The sequence below is a fragment of the Lepidochelys olivacea genome (assembly GCF_965140295.1).
Source record: "Lepidochelys olivacea isolate rLepOli2 genome assembly, chromosome: 9".
Taxonomy (NCBI): domain Eukaryota; kingdom Metazoa; phylum Chordata; order Testudines; family Cheloniidae; genus Lepidochelys; species Lepidochelys olivacea.
Genome location: NC_140419.1, coordinates 103,449,423 through 103,471,622, shown reverse-complemented (window position 1 = coordinate 103,471,622; position 22,200 = coordinate 103,449,423). Strand labels below are relative to the sequence as shown.

The following is a 22,200-nucleotide window of genomic DNA, read 5'->3' as shown; positions in this document are numbered from 1 at the left end:
TAAATCCATGGTATGCACATACCTTATATACTTCATGCATTGGAAAAATTGGAAAAAGGTACAGAAAAAGGGCAACAAAAATGATTAAGGGTATGGAACAGCTTCCATATGAGGAAAGAGTAAAAAGACTGGGGACTAGTCATCTCTTTCTAAGAAGAACATGGGGGAATATGATAGAGGGCTATAAAATCATGAGTGGTCTGAAGAAAAGTAAGTATTATTTGCCCTTTCACATAACACAAGAACTGTCACCCAATAAAATTGGTAGGCAGCATGTTTTAAAACAAATTGCCGCCCTGACCGGGAAAACCGAGAAGTCTGCTGCTTGCCAGGGGCTAAGATTCGCGATGTGACGGAGAGACTGCCGAGACTCATCAAGCCCTCGAATCGCTACCCCTTCCTGCTTCTCCACGTGGACACCAATGATACTGCCAAGAATGACCTTGAGCGGATCACTGCGGACTACGTGGCTCTGGGAAGAAGGATAAAGGAGTTGGAGGCGCAAGTGGTGTTCTCGTCCATCCTCCCCGTGGAAGGAAAAGGCCTGGGTAGGGACCGTCGAATCGTGGAAGTCAACGAATGGCTACGCAGGTGGTGTCGGAGAGAAGGCTTTGGATTCTTTGACCATGGGATGGTGTTCCATGAAGGAGGAGTGCTGGGCAGAGACAGGCTCCATCTTACGAAGAGAGGGAAGAGCATCTTTGCCAGCAGGCTGGCTAACCTAGTGAGGAGGGCTTTAAACTAGGTTCACCGGGGGAAGGAGACCAAAGCCCTGAGGTAAGTGGGAAAGCGGGATACCGGGAGGAAGCACAGGCAGGAATGTCTGTGAGGGGAGGGCACCTGCCTCATACTGGGAATGAGGGGCGATCGACAGGTTCTCTCAAGTGCTTATATACAAATGCACAAAGCCTTGGAAACAAGCAGGGAGAACTGGAGGTCCTGGTGATGTCAAGGAACTATGACGTGATTGGAATAACAGAGACTTGGTGGGATAACTCACATGACTGGAGTACTGTCATGGATGGTTATAAACTGTTCAGGAAGGACAGGCAGGGCAGAAAAGGTGGGGGAGTAGCACTGTATGTAAGGGAGCAGTATGACTGCTCAGAGCTCCGGTACAAAACTGTAGAAAAACCTGAGTGTCTCTGGATTAAGTTTAGAAGTGTGTGCAACAAGAGTGATGTAGTGGTGGGAGTCTGCTATAGACCACCAGACCAGGGGGATGAGGTAGATGAGGCTTTCTTCCGGCAACTCACGGAAGCTACTAGATCGCATGCCCTGATTCTCATGGGTGACTTTAATTTTCCTGATATCTGCTGGGAGAGCAATACAGCAGTGCATAGACAATCCAGGAAGTTTTTGGAAAGCGTAGGGGACAATTTCCTGGCGCAAGTGCTAGAGGAGCCAACTGGGGGGGCGCTTTTCTTGACCTGCTGCTCACAAACCAGGTAGACTTAGTGGGGGAAGCAAAAGTGGATGGGAATCTGGGAGGCAGTGACCATGAGTTGGTTGAGTTTAGGATCCTGACGCAGGGAAGAAAGGTAAGCAGCAGGATACGGACCCTGGACTTCAGGAAAGTAGACTTCGACTCCCTCAGGGAACGGATGGCCAGGATCCCCTGGGGGACTAACTTGAAGGGGAAAGGAGTCCAGGAGAGCTGGCTGTATTTCAAGAAATCCCTGTTGACGTTACAGGGACAAACCATCCCGATGAGTCAAAAGAATAGTAAATATGGCAGGCGACCAGCTTGGCTTAATAGTGAAATCCTAGCGGATCTTAAACATAAAAAAGAAGCTTACAAGAAGTGGAAGGTTGGACATATGACCAGGGAAGAGTATAAAAATATTGCTCGGGCATGTAGGAATGATATCAGGAGGGCCAAATCGCACCTGGAGCTGCAGCTAGCAAGAGATGTCAAGAGTAACAAGAAGGGTTTCTTCAGGTATGTTGGCAACAAGAAGAAAGCCAAGGAAAGTGTGGGCCCCTTACTGAATGAGGGAGGCAACCTAGTGACAGAGGATGTGGAAAAAGCTAATGTACTCAATGCTTTTTTTGCCTCTGTCTTCACTAACAAGGTCAGCTCCCAGACTGCTGCGCTGGGCATCACAAAATGGGAAAGAGATGGCCAGCCCTCTGTGGAGAAAGAGGTGGTTAGGGACTATTTAGAAAAGCTGGACATGCACAAGTCCATGGGGACAGACGAGTTGCATCCGAGAGTGCTGAAGGAATTGGCGGCTGTGATTGCAGAGCCATTGGCCATTATCTTTGAAAACTCGTGGCGAACCGGGGAAGTCCCGGATGACTGGAAAAAGGCTAATGTAGTGCCAATCTTTAAAAAAGGGAAGGAGGATGATCCTGGGAACTACAGGCCAGTTTGCCTCACCTCAGTCCCTGGAAAAATCATGGAGCAGGTCCTCAAAGAATCAATCCTGAAGCACTTGCATGAGAGGAAAGTGATCATAGAATCATAGAATATCAGGGTTGGAAGGGACCCCTGAAGGTCATCTAGTCCAAGCCCCTGCTCGAAGCAGGACCAATTCCCAGTTAAATCATCCCAGCCAGGGCTTTGTCAAACCTGACCTTAAAAACCTCTAAGGAAGGAGATTCTACCACCTCCCTAGGTAACGCATTCCAGTGTTTCACCACCCTATTAGTGAAAAAGTTTTTCCTAATATCCAATCTAAACCTCCCCCACTGCAACTTGAGACCATTACTCCTCGTTCTGTCATCTGCTACCATTGAGAACAGTCTAGAGCCATCCTCTTTGGAACCCCCTTTCAGGTAGTTGAAAGCAGCTATCAAATCCCCCCTCCTTCTTCTCTTTTGCAGGCTAAACAATCCCAGCTCCCTCAGCCTCTCCTCATAAGTCATGTGTTCTAGACCCCTAATCATTTTTGTTGCCCTTCGCTGGACTCTCTCCAATTTATCCACATCCTTCTTGTAGTGTGGGTCCCAAAACTGGACACAGTACTCCAGATGAGGCCTCACCAATGTTGAATAGAGGGGAACGATCACGTCCCTCGATCTGCTCGCTATGGCCCTACTTATACATCCCAAAATGCCATTGGCCTTCTTGGCAACAAGGGTGCATTGCTGACTCATATCCAGCTTCTCGTCCACTGTCACCCCTCGGTCCTTTTCTGCAGAACTGCTGCCTAGCCATTCGGTCCCTAGTCTGTAGCGGTGCATTGGATTCTTCCATCCTAAGTGCAGGACCCTGCACTTATCCTTATTGAACCTCATCAGATTTCTTTTGAAGATATTGAACAAAACCGGCCCCAGGACCGACCCTTGGGGCACTCCACTTGATACCGGCTGCCAACTAGACACGGAGCCATTGATCACTACCCGTTGAGCCCGACACTCTAGCCAGCTTTCTACCCACCTTATAGTGGGAACAGCCAGCATGGATTCACCAAGGGAAGGTCATGCCTGACTAATCTAATCGCCTTTTATGATGAGATTACTGGTTCTGTGGATGAAGGGAAAGCAGTGGATGTATTGTTTCTTGACTTTAGCAACGCTTTTGACACGGTCTCCCACAGTATTCTTGTCAGCAAGTTAAGGAAGTATGGGCTGGATGAATGCACTATAAGGTGGGTAGAAAGCTGGCTAGAGTGTCGGGCTCAACGGGTAGTGATCAATGACTCCATGTCTAGTTGGGAGCCGGTATCAAGTGGAGTGCCCCAAGGGTCGGTCCTGGGGCCGGTTTTGTTCAATCCCCGCAGTCTCTGCTGATCCACCTAATGGATTGGGGAACAGGCTAGAGACTTTCCCCTCTGGTGGAGCCCACAGTCCAGGTCAACTCCTCCGGCATCAAGTAGGGAGTTGAGGGCCCGCCTGCTACTCAGGGTTCCAGCCCAGGGCCCTGTGGATTGCAGCTGTCTACAGTGGCTCCTGGAACAGCTGCATGACAGCTACAACTCCCTGGGCTACTTTCCCCGTGGCCTCCTCCCAACACCTTCTTTATCCTCACCACAGGACCTTCCTCCTGATGTCTGATAATGCTTCTACTTCTCAGGCTTCCAGTATTAAGCTTCCCACTCTCAGCTTCTTGTGCCTCTTGCTCCCAGCTCCTCGCATGCACCACAAACTGAAGTGAGCTCCTTTTTAAACCTAGGTGCCCTGATTAGCCTGCCTGCCTTAATTGATTCTGGCAGCTTCTTGATTGGCTGCAGGTGTTCTAATCAACCTGTCTGCCTTGTTTCCAGAAAGTTCCTGATTGTTCCGGAACCTTCCCTGTTACCTTACCCAGGGAAAAGGAACCTACTTAACCTGGGGCTAATATATCTCCCTTCTATCACTCTCCTGTAGCCATCTGGGCTGACCCTGTCACATATCCTCCCCTCTGCTCAACACCACAGGATTGGACAACTTGGGACATCAGGCAGTGTACCCATAACAAACCATCTGCATTGCCATGGTGGCTTCCAGCCTGTTGTTGTATGGTGAATTGGAAAGGTTGTATGGACAGAAACCTTCTCTTTATTTCGCTGCATCCATTGGAGGGGTTCATGGTCGATCACATGGGTAAACAGTGGTCCCAGCAGGTAATGTAGTGTTTCCATGGCCCATTTCACAGCAAGGCACTCTCTCTCAACCACGGCACACTTCTGCTCTCTTGTGAGGAGTTTCCTACTGAGGTAGAGCATTGGGTGTTCTTAGTCTCCAACCATCTGTGATAGGACAACTCCCAATCCTACTTCAGATATATCTGTTTGTAAAATGAATTCTTCGTTGAAGTCTGAGGCTATACGCACAGGGTTACTGCAGAGGGCTCTCCGTAGATCCATGAATGCATTCTCCACAGTGTCAGTCCACTTCACCATGTCCGGACCCCTAGCTTTTATCAGGTCTGTCAGAGGACTCACTCTTGTAGCGAAATGGGGAATAAATCGCCGGTAGTACCCCACCACCCCAAGGAATGCCCAGACTTGCTTTTTCCCCCCGATTTGGCCGGGGTCAATTTGTTTGTTCCAGTTTGTTCAGCTGGGGCTTGACCATGCCCCTTCCTACAATGTAGCCAAGGTATTTAGCCTCAGCTAGCACTATAGCACACTTGGCTGGATTGGCTGTAAGGCCAGCCCGTCTTAGTGTGTCCAGAACCGCAAGTGGGTCTCCCAGTCGGGGGTATGGATAAGTACATCATCCAGGTATGCAGCTACATAACTGGTATGGGGCTGCAGGAGCTTATCATCCTTAAGACGCTGGAAGGTGGCAGGTGCCCCATGCAATCCAAAAGGAAGAACAGTATATTGAAACAGACCCTCTGGTGTCAAGAATGCAGTCTTTTCTTTTGCATCTTTGGCAAGGGGAATCTGCCAGTATCCCTTTGTTAAATCAAGGGTGGTCAAAAAAATCAGGCATTGTCCAGGCGGTCAACTAACTCTTCAATACGGGGTATGCATCAAATTTGGCTCTCTCATTCAGCCGGCGAAAGTCATTACAAAACCTAGTGGTGCTATCGGGTTTGGGCACCAACACAATCAGGCTCGACCATTGACTGTGGGACTCTGACTCCCAGTTCCAATATCTTTTTTGCCTCCGCCTTGATCTCCTCCCTTTTTGCCATGGGGACCCGGTAGAGCCTTAAAGTTACCTTTGCCCCAGGATCTGTGACAATGTGGTGATGTGTTTCGGTGGTCCGGCCTGGTTTGGTTAAAAACACGTCCTGGTACCAGTTGATCATCTCAGTTACCTCCTTATTCTGGTTCAGTGTCAGATCAGTGGATATTCTGATCTGCTCATGTAGGTTATTTCCCTGGATCAGGGCCTCTTGGGCCACTACACATGCCTCTCGCTGGTGCCACGGTTTCAAGAGATTAATGTGATAAATCTGTCCTTGTTTTCGGCGTCCTGGCTGCCACACCTTGTAGGTTACTTCCCCCACAGGTTCAACCACCTCATAGGCCCCCTGCCATTGGGCCAGAAACTTGCTTTCTGCTGTGGGTACCAACACCATCACCCGATCCCCTGGTTGGAACTGTTGGACTTTTGCCTGGTGATTGTAATGGATTCGCTGGGCCTCCTGCGCCTTTTCCAAATGTTTCCATACAATAGGGGTGACCTGGGCTATCCGGTCTTGCATCTGCAACACATGGTCAATTATATTTCTCCCCTCATTGGGTTCCTCTTCCCAGATTTCTTTTGCGATATCTAGTATGCCATGGGGGTGGCACCCGTACAATAACTGAAAGGGGGAAAACCCAGTTGAAGCCTGAGGTACCTCCCAGATGGCAAACATAAGGTAAGGTAGTAAGGTGTCCCAATCCTTCCCATCCCAACTTACCACCTTCCTTATCATAGCCTTGAGGGGTCGGTTAAACCTTTCTACCAGCCCATCGGTCTGTGGATGATAGACCAAAGTCCTCAGGGTATGTATATGGAGTAGTGTACAGAGATCCTTCATTAGCTTCGACATAGAAGGGGTTCCTTGGTCTGTTAATATCTTCTTTGGTAGCCCCACTCAGGCAGAGATCCCCACCAGCTCTTTAGCTATCGTTTTAGAAGCTGTGTTCCACAGGGGGACAGCTTCTGGGTAGCGAGTGGCATAGTCCAAAACAACATGTATGTATTGGTGGCCCTGCGCCGTCTTCTCCAGGGGTCCCACCAGGTCCATGGCTATTTGCTCGAAGGGGACCTCTATGATAGGAAGGGGTGCTAAAGGTGCCCTCAAGTGGGGATGGGGACTGTGCACTGACACTCTAGGCAGGATGCACAGTACCTCCATACTTCATGTACTCCAGGCCAGAAGAACCATCATAGGACCCGTGCCAGGGTCTTCTCTACCCCCAAATGCCCCCCAAAAAGATAACTATGGGCAAGACTTAATACAGCATTCTGATGTTTTTGAGGTACTAGGATCTGCTGCACCTTCTGTCCCTGTACTGGTGCAACCAGTTATAAGAGATCCTTCTTCATTATGAAGCAGGGTCATTGTCCCTGGGTTTTCCATTCTATGGAACCCCATCTATTTCGGTCACCTCCTTCCTAATATTGTCGTACCTTGGGTCTTCAGCCTGGTCCTGTCCAAAATTTCCTCTCCTGCGGCTAATCTGCCCAAGTTCTAGGGGACCAGTCTCTGTTCAGAGGCATTAGAGTGGGGTCAGACTCGGGTGCTTCTCCCTCCTGGGTGGCCTCCTGTTCAGCTGCTTGGGTCCGCTTACCTATGAGAGCGACCCTCTGGCTTTGGGTCAGTATTCAGGTTCCCAGAGCCTTAGCTGCCCTTCTTTCCCTTTTAGTCTTTCTACCCAGTCTGGGAGGGGAGAACAAATCTGGGGATATTTCAGAGAAGATTGGGGGTTGACAGTCTACTATGGACACCTCACTAATTTCAGGGTCCCCCTCTCTCTCCAATCCCTCTACTGGGAGTCAGTCTCCAAAAGCAGGGAAGTCCCTTCCTATGAGCACTGGGTATGAGAGTTTAGGAACTACATCTGCTGCTACCTCAGAAGTGTTTCCCTGGATTTCAATTTTTACTGGGATGGTGGGATAGTAACTAACTGTCCCATGGACGCATGTTATCCCCGTACATTTAGCCTACAGCAGCTGACTACGCTTCACGAGCTTCCCCGAGATAAGCAGGATAGCACTGCCTGAATCAACCAGTGCCGTGGTCTCTACCCCATTTAGCTTCACTGGTCTGGTGTACATATGTGGTGTTAGTGAGACCCCCACAAGGTGGATTAGGGAGCATGGGTCTGCCCAGTTCCCCAGGTTACACTGCATAGGCTCCTTGGCATTGGGACACTGTGCAGCTATGTGTCCCCACTCCCCGCAGGCATAACATCTGTATAGAGCCCTAGGCATTCCCTGGTCTCTTGGTTTGGGCCTTCTAACATCACGATCCTCTTCTCCCTCAGTGCTCCTCTTTGTGGCTTCTGGTGGGCCTTCAGGCCCCCCCCCCCCTTTTTTTCCCCCACCTGTGCTCTCCTGGTGGCCCAGACACCCAAGCTCTAGGGCTTGGTGCTGCCAATTTAACCCGGGGTGCCTCTTCCTTAATTGGTCGGGTCTGCTCCCTTGCCATCCTTTGCCTCTCTACCAGTGCAACAACCTCGTCATAGGTGGAGGGTTCGTTCTGGCTTACCCAGGCGCAAAGGTCTGGAGGTAGTCCCCTCATGTATTGGTCGATGACCAGAACCTCTAGTATCTCTTCTGGACTCCAGGACTCAGTTCGCAACCACTTTTGTGTGAGATGGATGAGGTCATACAATTGGGACCATGGGGTTTTGTTTTCCTGGTACCTCCACTCGTGATACCGCTGGGCCTGCACTGCGGTCATTACTCCAGATCTGGCCAGGATCTCTGCTTTCAGCTGGGGATAGTCTGCTGCAGCTTCTTCAGGCAGATCATAGTAGGCCTTCTGGGTCTCCCCACACAGGAATGGGGCAAGGATGCCAAACCACTGATCTCGAGGCCAGGCCTCCACTAGGACTGTCCTCTCAAAGGCCAGGAGATATGCCTCTATGTCACCCTCCCTCATCATTTTCTGCAGGCAATTGCTGGCCCATATGATCCGCATCCCATCATGGCCATGGTTCATCTCCGTAAGGGCCTTCACTTAACTTACCAGTTCCCGCAACACAGTACGGTCTTGAGGGGCCTGGTCCATCAACAGGTGATTGGTCTCCTGCTGCAGCCGCACTGCCTCCTGTTGGGCGGCTGCCTGGACACAGGTAGCCTCCTGCTGGGCGGCTGTGGCTTGAATCAGTGCCCGCACTATGTCTTCCATTGTGGTGGGGGGAAAAAAACCAAAACAAAAAAAACCCCACCTGCTCCCTTCCCCCCCCCATACCCTCCTTCTTCTGCTGTGCTGTGCGCACCGGATCCCACCACTGACACCAGTTGTGACAAAGTTTCTCCTCTGCCTTGCTGGGTCCTGCATTTATGGGTTGATTTGCTCGCCTCATAGATTCACAGCAGCCCTCAGTCTGACCATTTTCATGGCTCAAATCTGCCTCTCTCTCAGTTAGCCTCATCACTGGCCAGCATGGGGAAAAGGAAGAAGAACAATCCCCGCAGTCTCTGCTGATCCACCTAGTGGATCAGGGAACAGGCCAGAGACCTTCCCCTCTGGTGGAACCCACAGTCCAGGTCAACTCCTCTGGCATCAAATAGGCAGTTGGGAGGATGGAGGGAACCCGGGCCCTGTGGATTGCAGCGGTCTACAGTGGCTCCTGGAACAGCTGCATGACAGCTACAACTCCCTGGGCTACTTCCCCATGGCCGCCTCCCAACATCTTCTTTATCCTCACCACAGGACCTTCCTCCTGATGTCTGATAATGCTTCTACTTCTCAGTCTTCCAGTAGTAAGCCATCTCACTCTCAGCTTCTTGCACATCTTGCTCCCAGCTCCTCGCATGCACCACAAACTGAAGTGAGCTCCTTTTTAAACCCAGGTGCCCTGATTAGCTTGCCTGTCTTAATTGATTCTGGCAGCTTCTAATCAGCCTGCCTTAATTGTTTCCAGAAAGTTCCTGATTGTTCTGGAACCTTCCCTGTTACCTTACCCAGGGAAAAGGGACCTACTTAACCTGGGGCTAATATATCTGCCTTCTATCACTCTCCTATAGCCATCTGGCCTGACCCAGTCACAAAATACAGAGCAGCATGACTTTGTACAGGTGGTGAGGGAAATATGGTGAAATAAACCACGAAGTGTTTGATCAGAATAAGGTCTCTAAGCAGGCTATTGCTTGAAAAGAGACAGAAGCAGGACCATACCCTGTCATATCGTCCCAGGATTGCATTAGCTCTTTTGGGCACAGTGTCACACAGGGAGCTCAAGTTCAGCTGATTATTCCCCCCTCCATCCCCAAATCTTTATCAGGGTCACTACTTCCCATGACAGAGTCCCCTATATGGAAGTATGGCCAACATTACATCTTCCTAGATGTATACATTTACCCATATTAAAAACACATTTTGCTTGTGCACTTTTCCAAGCAATCCAGGTCGCTCTGAATCTCAGTAACCTGTCCTCTTCATTATTTATCGCTCCCCTTATTTCTGTCATCTGCAAACTTTATTAGTCATGATTTTGTGTTTTCTTCTGAGTTTTTGATAAAGGTGTTAAACAGTTTAGGTCCAAGAAACAATCCGTGTCACTCCACCTGAAACACACCCACTCAGTGATGATTCCCCATTTACAATTGAGCATCAGCTCTACAACTTGGTATTTCCTTTGGAACATATGAAATTTTACTCTGCTTGTTGCAGTATTGTCTTGAGGATGCTCCCATTCTGACCTAATTACACATTTTATGGAATCATTAATATGGAGAATCTGCTCTTTCTTGCTACTGTATGGGAATTTTCTGGTGTCTCCCCCGTCCCCACAGGCTGTTACAGGTCACTTATCAGAGTAATTTCACCCCACTGTTGAAATATTCTTTGGGGGGAGAGAGGGAAACAACACCTCTGACTCCACTAAAGACAAGAGAGTTCAACTCTCAGGAAAAATGAACCTGAGTGCTTCCAGCGCTTTCTTGACTTTCCTCATACTTTTTATACTTCCTGGATTTTGGAAAGTCTCTATCAGAGGAAAAATACAAAAGTGTGGAAAACTTAAAGGGGAAAAAAAAAAGGTTGTGACTTCTTGTCCACTTTCTGATGGGCCTTTTTACTTGCCCCTTTTATATGTAGTTAATGGTAGAGAGTTTCTGGGGCCACCCTGACCAAGATTATGGCTGTTCTGAGTAATCTTTCAGGTGAAGAGCAACTCCCACTTTCTATGTCATAGCTAACACTTTAGAAGCAAGGGTCTCATATATGTCAGGGTTCCCAAAGCACTGGACATTATAAAGGATAGGGAGAATCTTTAACTTACCAATTACTGTGCTCTGGGTTATCTTAGAATATCAGGGTTGGAAGGGACCTCAGGAGGTCATCTAGTCCAATACCCTGCTCAAAGCAGGACCAATCCCCAATTAAATCATCCCAGCCAGGGCTTTGTCAAGCCTGACCATAAAAACTTCTAAGGAAGGAGATTCCACCACCTCCCTAGGTAATGCATTCCAGTGTTTCACCACCCTCCTAGTGAAAAAGTTTTTCCTAATATCCAACCTAAACTTCCCCCACTGTAACTTGAGACCATTATTCCTTGTCCTGTCATCCGCTACCACTGAGAATAGTCTAGATCCATCCTCTTTGGAACCACCTTTCAGGTAGTTGAAAGCAGCTATCAAAACACCCCTCATTCTTCTCTTCCGCACACTAAACAATCCCAGTTCCCTCAGCCTCTCCTTGTAAGTCATGCATTCCAGTCCCCCTAATCATCTTTGTTGCCCTCTGCTGGACTCTCTCCAATTTTTCCACATCCTTCTTGTAGTGTGGGGCCCAAAATTGGACACAGTACTCCAGATGAGGCCTCACCAATGTCGAATACAGGGGAACGATCACGTCCCTCGATCTGCTGGCAATGTCCCTACTTATACAGCCCAAAATGCCATTGGCCTTCTTGGCAACAAGGGCACACTGTTGACTCAGATCCAGCTTCTCGTCCACTGTAACACCTAGGTCCTTTTCTGCAGAACTGCTGCCTAGCCATTTGGTCCCTAGTCTGTAGTGGTGCATTGGATTCTTCCATCCTAAGTGCAGGACTCTGCACTTGTCCTTGTTGAACCTCAGATTTCTTTTGGCCCAATCCTCGAATTTGTCTAGGTCCTTCTGTATCCTATCCCTACCCTCCCGCGTATCTACCACTCTTCCCAGTTTAGTGTCGTCTGCAAACTTGCTGAAGGTACAATCCACACCATCCTCCAGATCATTTATGAAGATATTGAACAAAACCAGCCCCAGGACTGACCCTTGGGGCACTCCGCTTGATACCGGCTGCCAACTAGACATGAAGCCATTGATCACTACCCGTTGAGCCCGACAATCCAGCCAACTTTCTACCCACCTTATAGTGCATTCATCCAGCCCATACTTCTTTAACTTGCTGACAAGAATACTGTGGGAAACAGTGTCAAAAACTTTGCTAAAGTCAAGGAACAACACATCCACTGCTTTCGCTTCATCCACAGAACCAGTTATCTGGTCATAGAAGGCAACTAGATTAGTCAGGCATGACTTGCCCTTGGTGAATCCATGCTGACTGTTCCTGATCACTTTCCTCTCCTTTAAGTGCTTCAGAATTGATTCCTTGAGGACCTGCTCCATGATTTTTCTGGGGACTGAGGTGAGGCTGACTGGCCTGTAGTTCCCAGGATCCTCCTTCTCTTTTTTAAAGATGAGCACTACATTAGCCTTTTTCCAGTCTTACTATCACAGTGTGGAGATTTACCTTATTTGTTCTTGTTGGCTCTTGTTTAGTAGCTAGAGTTACTACTGCTCCTGGGCTCTGCCCTTGCAACAATGCTCTTGTTGCCTACTTTTTTAAACATAGTGGGGTTTGGCTTTGAACAGAAATAACATGCAGTTAAAGTTGTTTGAGGACCTTGTCTGGCAAAATTTGGCAGTCCTCATTAAAGTCCCTTCAAACAGTTTGAGCAGGGCCCCAGGCAGCCTTGGATACCTGTGAGCAGAAGAGGAGGGCTTAGTGGAAGTAGTCCCCGGCACTCAGTACAATGATATCTGTCCTACAAAGCCATCATTTTGATCAGCTCCCCTCTGTGCTCTCGAAGCACAGGAAGAGCACTATCAGCTGAAGGAAGGAAGGAAGGAAGAAGCAATGGGTAAAAAAAAGGAGAGACTGAAAGGGTTTCTGTGACTGGATGCACCCCTGTACTCACACCCTACATATCACTTTAATAATCTTTGTACAAAATATACCCTGTGAGGTATCAATTGAGAACTAATAACTTGGTGGTCACTAATAGTGAAATATGAATAGCAACATTATATGTAAGGTTATGAATTTCCACTGTATGATGTTGGTAGCACATGTTCAAACACACACAGCCCCTTTACAAGCATTGAGGGGCAAGAATGATTTTGTAACTAAAGCAGAGGACTAGGAATCAGGACTCCTAGGACCCATCTCCAGTTCTGCCACAGATTTCCTGGGTGACCTCAGACAAGTCACGTAAATTCTCTGTACATCTATTCCCCATCCATAAAATGGAGTTCAGTCTTCACTGTCTCGCAGGGATGCTGCAAGGCTTAATTCATTCACTTTTTAAAGCGCTGAAATCCTCAGACAGAAGGCTCTAGAAAAGGGACCCAATATCAATTATAGGTGGAACATATACAATTAAAGTTTCTCCAAGCATTCCCATTTTATATGCTCACATTCATAAGTTTACAATTTTGTCAATTATTTTGACTAACATTTGTTGTCATTCCAAAAGCAGTTTTAAAGAAAAGTTTGAATAGAAACGGTTCAGTTTTTGAAGGGGTGGCTGTTCAGGGAAAATACAAGTTTTCTGCTAGAAAAAGGTTAGATCTACCTGAACATCACTAGCACTTCAGTGGGAGGCAGAAGAAACCTAAAGTTTATAGCAGGGACATAACTGTTCAGTCACAAATGTACCTTTAAGAGGTCTGCTCAAAATCTATTTTGATATGGCCAAGATATAAGGATTTTAAAAATACACCTTTCACACATGTGCAGAGGGCTCTTTAACAGAATAAAACTAAATTTGTCCATGTTTCATTAGCAATGAGTATTGTGCTTGTAGAAGGGTGGAATACTGTTAAGGCTGGTAAGCTGTTACAGCTGTTCAGTGCTTCTGTCCTCAGAGCTCCAGTGTTTTCAGAATTAATAGAGAGCACAGACTGCTAATTCAGTAGACCTCAATGTAGAAAGGCAACAGGCATGGTTCGGTGACAAAAGCACTAGGTCAGGTTTATCGCCCTCAAGGCACATTCATAATGACTTGCTCAACTACATTAACATGAGTGCCCCATGGCAAGGAGTGGCTCAGTCAGCAGCAGGAGTCTCTGATGTCCCCTCAGCCACACCATAAACCTTTGTGAGATACCCCAACATTTAGAAAAACAACTGAAATAAACCACCTTATGTGTTTCATGACATCTGTTTGTTACCTCCCATTATCCCCAATATCTCAGACAAAAGATCCCTATTCAGTGTTCTGTCAAACCATCTTATCTTGTACTAGATTGGGGTGTAGCTATACTAGCCTTCTAAAATATATTTACATAAATATCTAGTGCCTTGTACACTAATAACTTTGCCAAGTTCACATACCGAACAGTGAATTTGTAAGCATCTATTTTAATAGATGGCCTGGCTTTGGTTCATAACCTCTGGTTCAGGCTTTGCACCAGACCCAGTGCTCCAAGCGCTCTCTGCTATATATAAACTGAGTGGAAGGTATTACTGGAGAGACAGTCTCTCAGTATTCCATTAGATTTGTGCATCTATATAGATAAGATTCCAGGAATGTCACTGTGGGTCACTCTGAAGCCTATTATGTCTGTAGAGTCAGCATGAAGCAACGGAATCAACTACAAGTATGTTCAAAATATCACCAGGGTGAATTATTATTAGGTTTCACCATCTGTGACCATCCAGTTTAAGTTCTCAATTTTCACTTTACAAATTACACCTGTGCGGTATACAGCTACAGTAAGACATATTTATGATGTACCAAGAGTCATAAGACCATTGTTACCTCTGATATCATAACCAACCACCACCCTTACTCTACAGCTAATTTGCATAAAACTGTCTCACTGGATTTATGAGGGCAATTGCACAGATGGCTTGATCACTTGGCCCAACTGCCAGCACAACCTCCCCCAGATACAAACCACCACCAACACAATTAGTATGCACAATAAACCCAAACACATAGCCAGCCCCTCATGGCAACACACACCCTTCATTCATCATAAAAAAAAAATAAAAATCAGTACACACCCCCCACTCAGTCTTACCATAAACTTAAGTGACACACAAATTTGAGTTCAGTCATTTTTAATTTACAAATTACACTTGTGAAACAACCCAGCTTTTCAGCTGCTCGTATATAAGTAAGAAAACTGAGTTTTATTTCATTTTTTTAAAAGGTACAGGCTTTTAAAGTATGGTCTGAATGTGTTGAAGTAGCCAGGGCTCCAAAAGAATGCTGGTTTCATTGTATTGTGTGCCCAGATTGTACAGGAAAGTGCATTTAACTTGTGGTTAGCAAATAATTGCATATGTCATTGTTTTAGAGTTTTTTTTTAAAAAAGCAAACATGGGACATTCCATCCCAAACACTACATCAAAGGAACATTAATATTGCAAAATAAAGCATGCCAAAGGCTGGAAATGCCAAATTTAATGTTGTCTGCATAATCTTAATACTGCCCTCTTATGCCCTTATGATGCAACTTTTAATTATATGAACACCTATTTTCCTCTACATGACCCAGTGTGCAGATTGGACATTGAAAGAGACAAGCTCCAGACAACTGCCGCCTTCATAACAGATTTTTGTTAGTGGCACAAGAAAGAGTTGTGGAATTCATGCTTTACAGACTCAGCTTAGCCTGGGACAGATAACGTGTTGTTAAAGAGACAGGGACCTACAGACTCCACCTCATTCAGTCCAAGGGTTGCACGGCAAGCAATGCATTAAGAATATGGCCCACACACTGAACAATGAGGATACTATAAATATTAAAAAGCTGCCTTATTCATGAAGCATATCTAATCTCTTCACTGAATGAGGCAGCCTTTTAGGAAAACTACTATGTGATCATGTAATCTGAGCCCATCATAATGCATATGCACCAGAGGTGGAGTTGAAGTTGTTCAGGCACCTTAACTTTGGCTTTCTACACCATTAGAGATTCCATTTGCAACTTAATAATCTTTTAATATAGCAGGGGTGGGGAGGTGTTAATGGAATGTTTTACACTTTCTGTACATCTTCCAATGGGGGGAGGGGCGGGGAAGAGAGAGAGAATAGGGACAAAACCAAAGGGTTTACCAATATAAATTATATGGTATTCTCTGTTTCCAGTATCTTCAATTCCCTACTTACTGATATTTAAGTGCAGAAATCACTTATTGCGGGGGGGGGGGGGGGGGGGAAATCACAGCATGTCTCCCATCTCCATGTACGCTAAGATCTGGAAATGTCAAAATAATCCACAAGAGTGCCTCATAAATAGCAAAGTCTAATTTCTTTTCTTCATTTATTTTTACTTTCTCAATAACCTTAATTATTTTCTCCTCCTTCACATCTTGTCTTATTTGACTACTCATGAGTGACATAAGAATTTTTCACTGACAAGCTGGAGTGTCTATGCCATTAATTTCTGCAGAAACTAACCTTTCATTAATAAAGGTTCTAACCACTAAAATTCTGAAGATAACCTTCCAAATGTGAACAGATGCAGAGCGCTCTTCTTTCTTCTGGGAGTTTCAGCACCTCTGATACTGCCAAGAGCTTTCCTGATATATTGGGCATATTTTATTCACTCACCAAACCTTTCATAAAGATGGAGTGTTAAGTGATGCTGCCGTACAACATGCCTTCCATCCCCAGAATATGGGACTTCAAATCCCCAAAATCAAACATTAAAAAACCAGGAAACATTCAGATGAGGTCTCCTCACATACCCTTGAGAAGTGTTATCATTACAAGATAATCAAATCAAGCTTATGAAGGCCAGGAAATACAGAGTTAACTTGATATTTCAGGAACACCTGCCCTCCCCATTAGGATACCTGCACATTCATTTTGAAGTATGAATTATTAGCCTAAACTGCAGAAATACAGCCATAGTAAATCCTCCTAATACATGACTCTCTTTTGGACAGCCCTTAGATGCCTGTCTGTACCTTAGGTGGATTTCTGGTTTTGACCTCCATATGTTAGCTGGAAATAACATTTGAGTTGAAGAGTCATAGTTAATCAAGCGTAGATTTTCAATAACCAAATCTTGTTAAGGTGATAAATGCAGCTGTTGCTTGGTAATTGGTGACATTATTTCCATCTGGACATCCCCACCGGCTTCCATGCTACTGCCAAGATATGCGAATTTACTCACTTCTTGTGGTACTTTGCCTTCTAAAGAAATGCTCGAGTTGTGAGTTGCTGAATTCTCATTAGATTTGTTTTTTCATAACTATTAATCCTGTCTTGTTAGCGATGCTTCACTTAGCCCTCACTAAACCACGGAGACCACTTTAATGTATGCAACCAGACTGCTGACAACCTCAAGGTAAGACACTTGTTCACCTCTACAGACAGACAAGATTCAGCACTGAAACGAGTTATACTTGATCTCTGAAGGTATACATGCACCTCTCTTCATATCACAGCAAAAGCTCTGCCAAAATGCTCTGCCAAGATGCTCCAACTAATTCTTCCACCATTCAATAAAGTTATACCTAACTGTGAATACAGCTGTAGAGCATGCAGATGCATGCTGGAATTCAAAACTATGCCATTGTTCATGTTGTTTCACATTCTTAATCCTTCCTCATATCTACCTATAGCAGATTCATAGGTTTTAGGATCAGAGAGTAAACTTCCCACAAAATCTTCCCCATGGAAGGTGATTATAGTTAGTTTACAATGTAAGTTGGCTCCAGGACAGGACTGCAGCAAAGGGTGGTAACATGGCTCCAGCAATAATTGAAGCATGGTCAATACTGTCCATTAATTAAAGCAGAAACACTGGTTAGTGTGCCCACATGCTCTCAGACAGCACCTCCCCAGAGCAGAGGATGACTGTGAAAGTGGGATAGCCTCTCCCTCTCCTCCAAGAGAGGACAAAAATTGGCTCATCAGTGCACCCTGCCAATCCATCTCAGAGTTAAAAAGAAGGCTGTCAGGCCCCTTTGAGCCAAAACAGGATACTAAAACTTGTGTGTGTGTTGAGGGGAGAGGGACAGCTCAAAAGAGTGCCACTGATCTAGGTGCTTATACATCATCCCTCACTGTAGTATCAGAGCACCTCAAAAACAATTAAATTTATCCTCATAGAGGTGTTGTAAGGAAGAGGTGAGGAAGTTTTATCATTTTAAAATGGGGAAAACTGGCATTCCACTTTAAATCAATCACACTGTGGATATTAACTTTAAAGCAACTACAGAATTCAGTTTTTAATAGAGATCATGCTGCAACCCTAACTATTGCGCAGTTAGTGCTGCCCATAATATAGGCTGTTCTTCTCCCCAAATGAGGCCTCACACTTCCTCTTGGCTAATACATTTAGGATATCCAATAATGTATTCATGGATTGGTTTGTGATGTTCTTGTTGATTCCCCTCCTTGAGGCATTAAGTTTGGGATATGACTTAACAGAATTAAGGGTATCTGTTCTGCTGTTGCTGCAGTAAGTAGCTTAGAGGGAGAATGACAAACCTCTGAGGAGAAAATGACAGCCTGCCAGCGCCACCAACTGTAAATATTTCCCCTAGATCAGGACTTGAAAATTTCACTTGCTAGTGACAAACGGAAGCTTTCTACTTTAACTATGGGAGGCCCAAGCCATTGTTTTCTACAAAATATACAATTTTACATAAGAAAGAGATAGGTTTTGAGGTTATAAAGATCACATGTGTCTTATCTTCATGTTACATTGTCAGAAGACTCAGGAAGGCAGACAGCACCAGGACCACAACTGCAGCCCACCACTTTACCAAGCAGCAGCATTAATGGTGTGATATACTGTGCATAACTCTGATCAGCTTCAGAGTGCTATTCAAAATTCTGCAGAGCACAGTAAGACTCTGGCTGCTTGCTAGGAAAGCTATGGACATCTGCAGGCACAACAGATACTCCCTGAGAGAAGCCAAAGTGTAAATGGGGCAGAGGTGACTGCAAATCAAAACAGTCTTCTCATGCCACTCCCAGCTGCCAAGACCTCAAAAATGGGTAGCTCTGTGAAGCCTCTCTACCCAAGAGATAGCCAGGAAAGGTGAAGACTACAGAATCCTCACCACACACAATAAGAGGAGCATCTTAAGGGAGTCATTGGGAGAACATCTGCCTTACAAAAAAATCAAAGAAGTTTAATGGGGAAGGGCAGTGGGGAAAGAGAAACATCTGTGAAGAAACATCTTATATAAAGATAACAAACCAAATGAGGGTGAGCTCCTTAGTGGAGAGGCACTGAGCACAAAGCACGAAAAGACAGAAGGGGACCAGTAGAGACGGCCAGTTCTTTAAGGTGGGCAGTTCCTTGAAAGTGAGGAAAAGAAACGCTAAATTGGCAAGGAAATTAACTCAGGCATTCGGAGAGAGGGAGGAACGAAACACACTATCCAAAATAAAACGGTGGCGCACACAAGGCCTCCTGCTTCGCGCGGGAAGGCAAGAACCGCGGAGGGTGTTCTGGGCAGCGACGCGATGCTTTGGGGAGCCGCTTCACCTGGGTCCCGTCACGGAGAAGGCGGCAGCAGGCCAGGCCCAGGCCCAGGCCCAGGCCCGACGGGAATCGCCACGAGCCTGCCCCGGGCCCGCCCTGAGGCGACGGCTCGAGCCCGGTACTCAGGACAGCCGGCCTCGGGCTCAGCCCCCGTCGGGAGGCCCGGCCCTGCGCCCAGGGCGTGGGGAGAGGCCCGGGGGCCGTGAGGTGCCCAAGATGGACGCAGCGCGCCAGCTTCCCGCCGCGGCCTTGCCCCTGCCGGGGCCCCGCGCAGCCTCCCCGCGCGCCAGACGGGCGCGCCGCCGAGACACCGGCCCGCAGCCGCCCCGGCGGGGCTCCGGGACAGAGGGCCAGGCTGCGGCCAGGGCGCCCCGGGGAGCTGGCTCCGCGCTCACCTCGCGTCGGCCGGTGGAGGCCGCAGTCGCCGCAGGCTCCTCTGCCGAGCGGGCCCTCAGCCGGAACGACCGGTACGAGAAGAGCAACCTCCAGGGACCCGCCCCGGGACTCGCCCCGCGCGTGCGCGCCCCTCGGCCCCCATACTGCGCATGTGCGCCTACGAGCGCGGTGTCCTCTGGGAGATCTAGTCCCTCAGGGCGAGCTAGCTCCTCCCCCGAGCGAGGCTGGGGTCGCCATGACTCCGCCCCAACCGGCCTGGGGGCCGCAAATCGGGGGCAGGCTTGGCGACCCTGGGCGCGCTGGGCACCCACAGGCGCCGCGCCGCGCCTGCTCTCCCGGGCCCGGCGTTCTCCGGGGCAGCGCGATGGCTCCCCAGGGCAGCCCAGGTCCATGCAGCCTGCCCTCCCGCCCTGTGCGCTCGGCGCTGCACGCAGGGGAAGCCGGCCCAGAGGGGACATGTGACCAGAGCGGCCAGGCTGGGTCAGAGCAATGCCCGTCCAGCCCAGCGTCCTGCCTTCCGCCCGTGGCCAGTGCCAGGTGCTTCCGCAGGCGTGACCAGACCAGCGATCCAGCCCTGTCCTTGCCCTGCCTTGTGCTTTCTGCAATTCAAATGCGTCTTTCTGAGCTGGGGCAACCAGCACTGCCCGCAGTATTCCAAGGGTGGGTGCACATGGATCTCTACGGACGTATTATGATATTTTCAGTCTTACCTAGCCCTTTCCTTTCAGTCTTACCTAGCCCTTTCCTTTCAGTCTTACCTAGCCCTTTCCTTTCCTTTCCTTACCTACCTTGTTCGCTTTTTTGGCTGCCGCTGCACATTAAGCAGATGTTTTCAGAGAACTGGCCCCAGTGACTCCAAGATCTTTTTATTTAGTTGTAACAGCTAATTTAGACCCATCATTTTATATGTATAGTTAGATCTATAGTTGTTTTTTTGCACCTATAAACATTGATTTTCATCTGCCATTTTGTTGCTCAGTCACCCAGTTTAGTGAGATCTCTTTGTAGTCAGCTTTGGACTTAACTCTCTTGGACCTAGAATCCAACGTGTTAAGGGACGTGACTTGTATCTGGGTGGAGAACTTCACTTATTTATTATTTCTTAACCACGAGTGTGCTTTGTGTTGTGCATATTGCAAGTATAAAGACACCCCATGATCCAGAAAAGCTTACAGTCAAAAAGAGAAGGCAAGAGGCACTGCAGGACCCATAGGAAGAGATTCAGTACTTAGCTAGCTCCCAGTGACCACATATTTTTTACAAAGGCCAGAAGTAATTTGGGCCCAAACTTTAAAGTTTTTTCTTTAAAAAATTCTTTATATTTTTTTAAGAAAACATAATTCTGTGTTAAACTACTGCAAGAAATGAAACAATGCAGAAGATGTTTAAACTCAAACCAAGGGGTGAGGGATGGGTGAGGGAACGTAGGTAGATGAGGAAACAAAATGAACAGCATTTAACATAAAAGCATACGTCCCATCTCATAGGTTTTTGGAATTGACAGGCTGGTTCAGCCCCAAGGTCCAGGTGTCCTGTCTCCAATGGTTGCCTATGCCATGTCTTATACAGGTAAGATTAGATCAGTGGTTCTCAACCCGTAGCCCAATCAGCACACAGCTCCAGCCCATGTGACATCCTCAGGGCCATACAGGTAGTGTATATATTGTGTGAATGCAGCTCACAATGGTAAATAGGTTGAGAACCACTGGCCTAGATGATCACAATGGTCCCCTCTGCCTTGGGAATTTATGAAAAGTGAGAGGACAAGATTAAAGTCAAACAGAAGGAAAAGGACTAGAGTGTTAAAAAAAGAAGAAGAGTGACAATCCAAGAAGATAGCAGCACATTCAGTTACCAGAGGGCCATTGAACATGAGACAGAATAACTATCTCAGCAAGCTCAGAGGTTCAGGCAGGCGGTCTTGTCCTCTAGGGAAGGTTTATAGTTAGATCATGTTGAACTATTCTCTGTTCACCTCTCTTAGTAGAAATGGTGGTAATTTGGGAAGGGTGTTCCTGGAGTTCAGAGGGGAGATGTGCCAGCAGGCACTTCTTGTTCATGCTCCTGGGCTCATGCCCTCAGCAGGTTATCTGTGTCACTCCAGGTTACTACTAATAAAGTTCTTAGCTCTGTAGCTTTATTGTGCTCCTGGCTGCTCCACACCATGTGAAAGAGCCTGTTTCTCAGGTACCTTGTTTGACTCTACTTGGCCCTGGCCCCATTGTACTGAGGGGCCTTGTGGTGTGCAGGGCTAGGTCTGTGAGACTGAACAATGTGCTAATCACTAAAGCCTTGACAAAAAGGATCAAAGCCAGCACCAGTTGGAAGGGAGCCCTTCCCTGGAGGGGTGCCTGGATACAAGGCAAGCCGGGCTGAGGCAGGGAAGCCAAAGAAGCATACTTGGTGCAGAGTACGTGTTGCAGGGAGGTGCCGTAAAGAGGGAAACCAGGAATCCAAAGAATCCTTAGCCACAGTGACCCAAAAAGCAGAGTCTAACCAGGTCTGGGGAGGCTGAGGATGTACTG

The 22,200-nt window shown here is 47.2% G+C and overlaps 1 pseudogene across 2 annotated transcripts in view; it reads right to left on the bottom strand.

The window, feature by feature from the left end:
- LOC311525929 (rho-related GTP-binding protein RhoG pseudogene) overlaps positions 1 to 19,806 on the bottom strand; it is a 36,630-nt pseudogene extending 16,824 nt beyond the window's left edge. The window contains exon 1 of one of the 2 annotated variants that reach the window (XR_014714719.1): positions 19,675 to 19,806. The product of XR_014714719.1 is annotated as a rho-related GTP-binding protein RhoG pseudogene (transcript). The remainder of the gene's footprint in view (positions 1 to 19,674) is intronic. The other variant, XR_014714720.1, reaches the window with a different exon arrangement.
- Between the last annotated feature and the right edge of the window lie 2,394 nt (positions 19,807 to 22,200).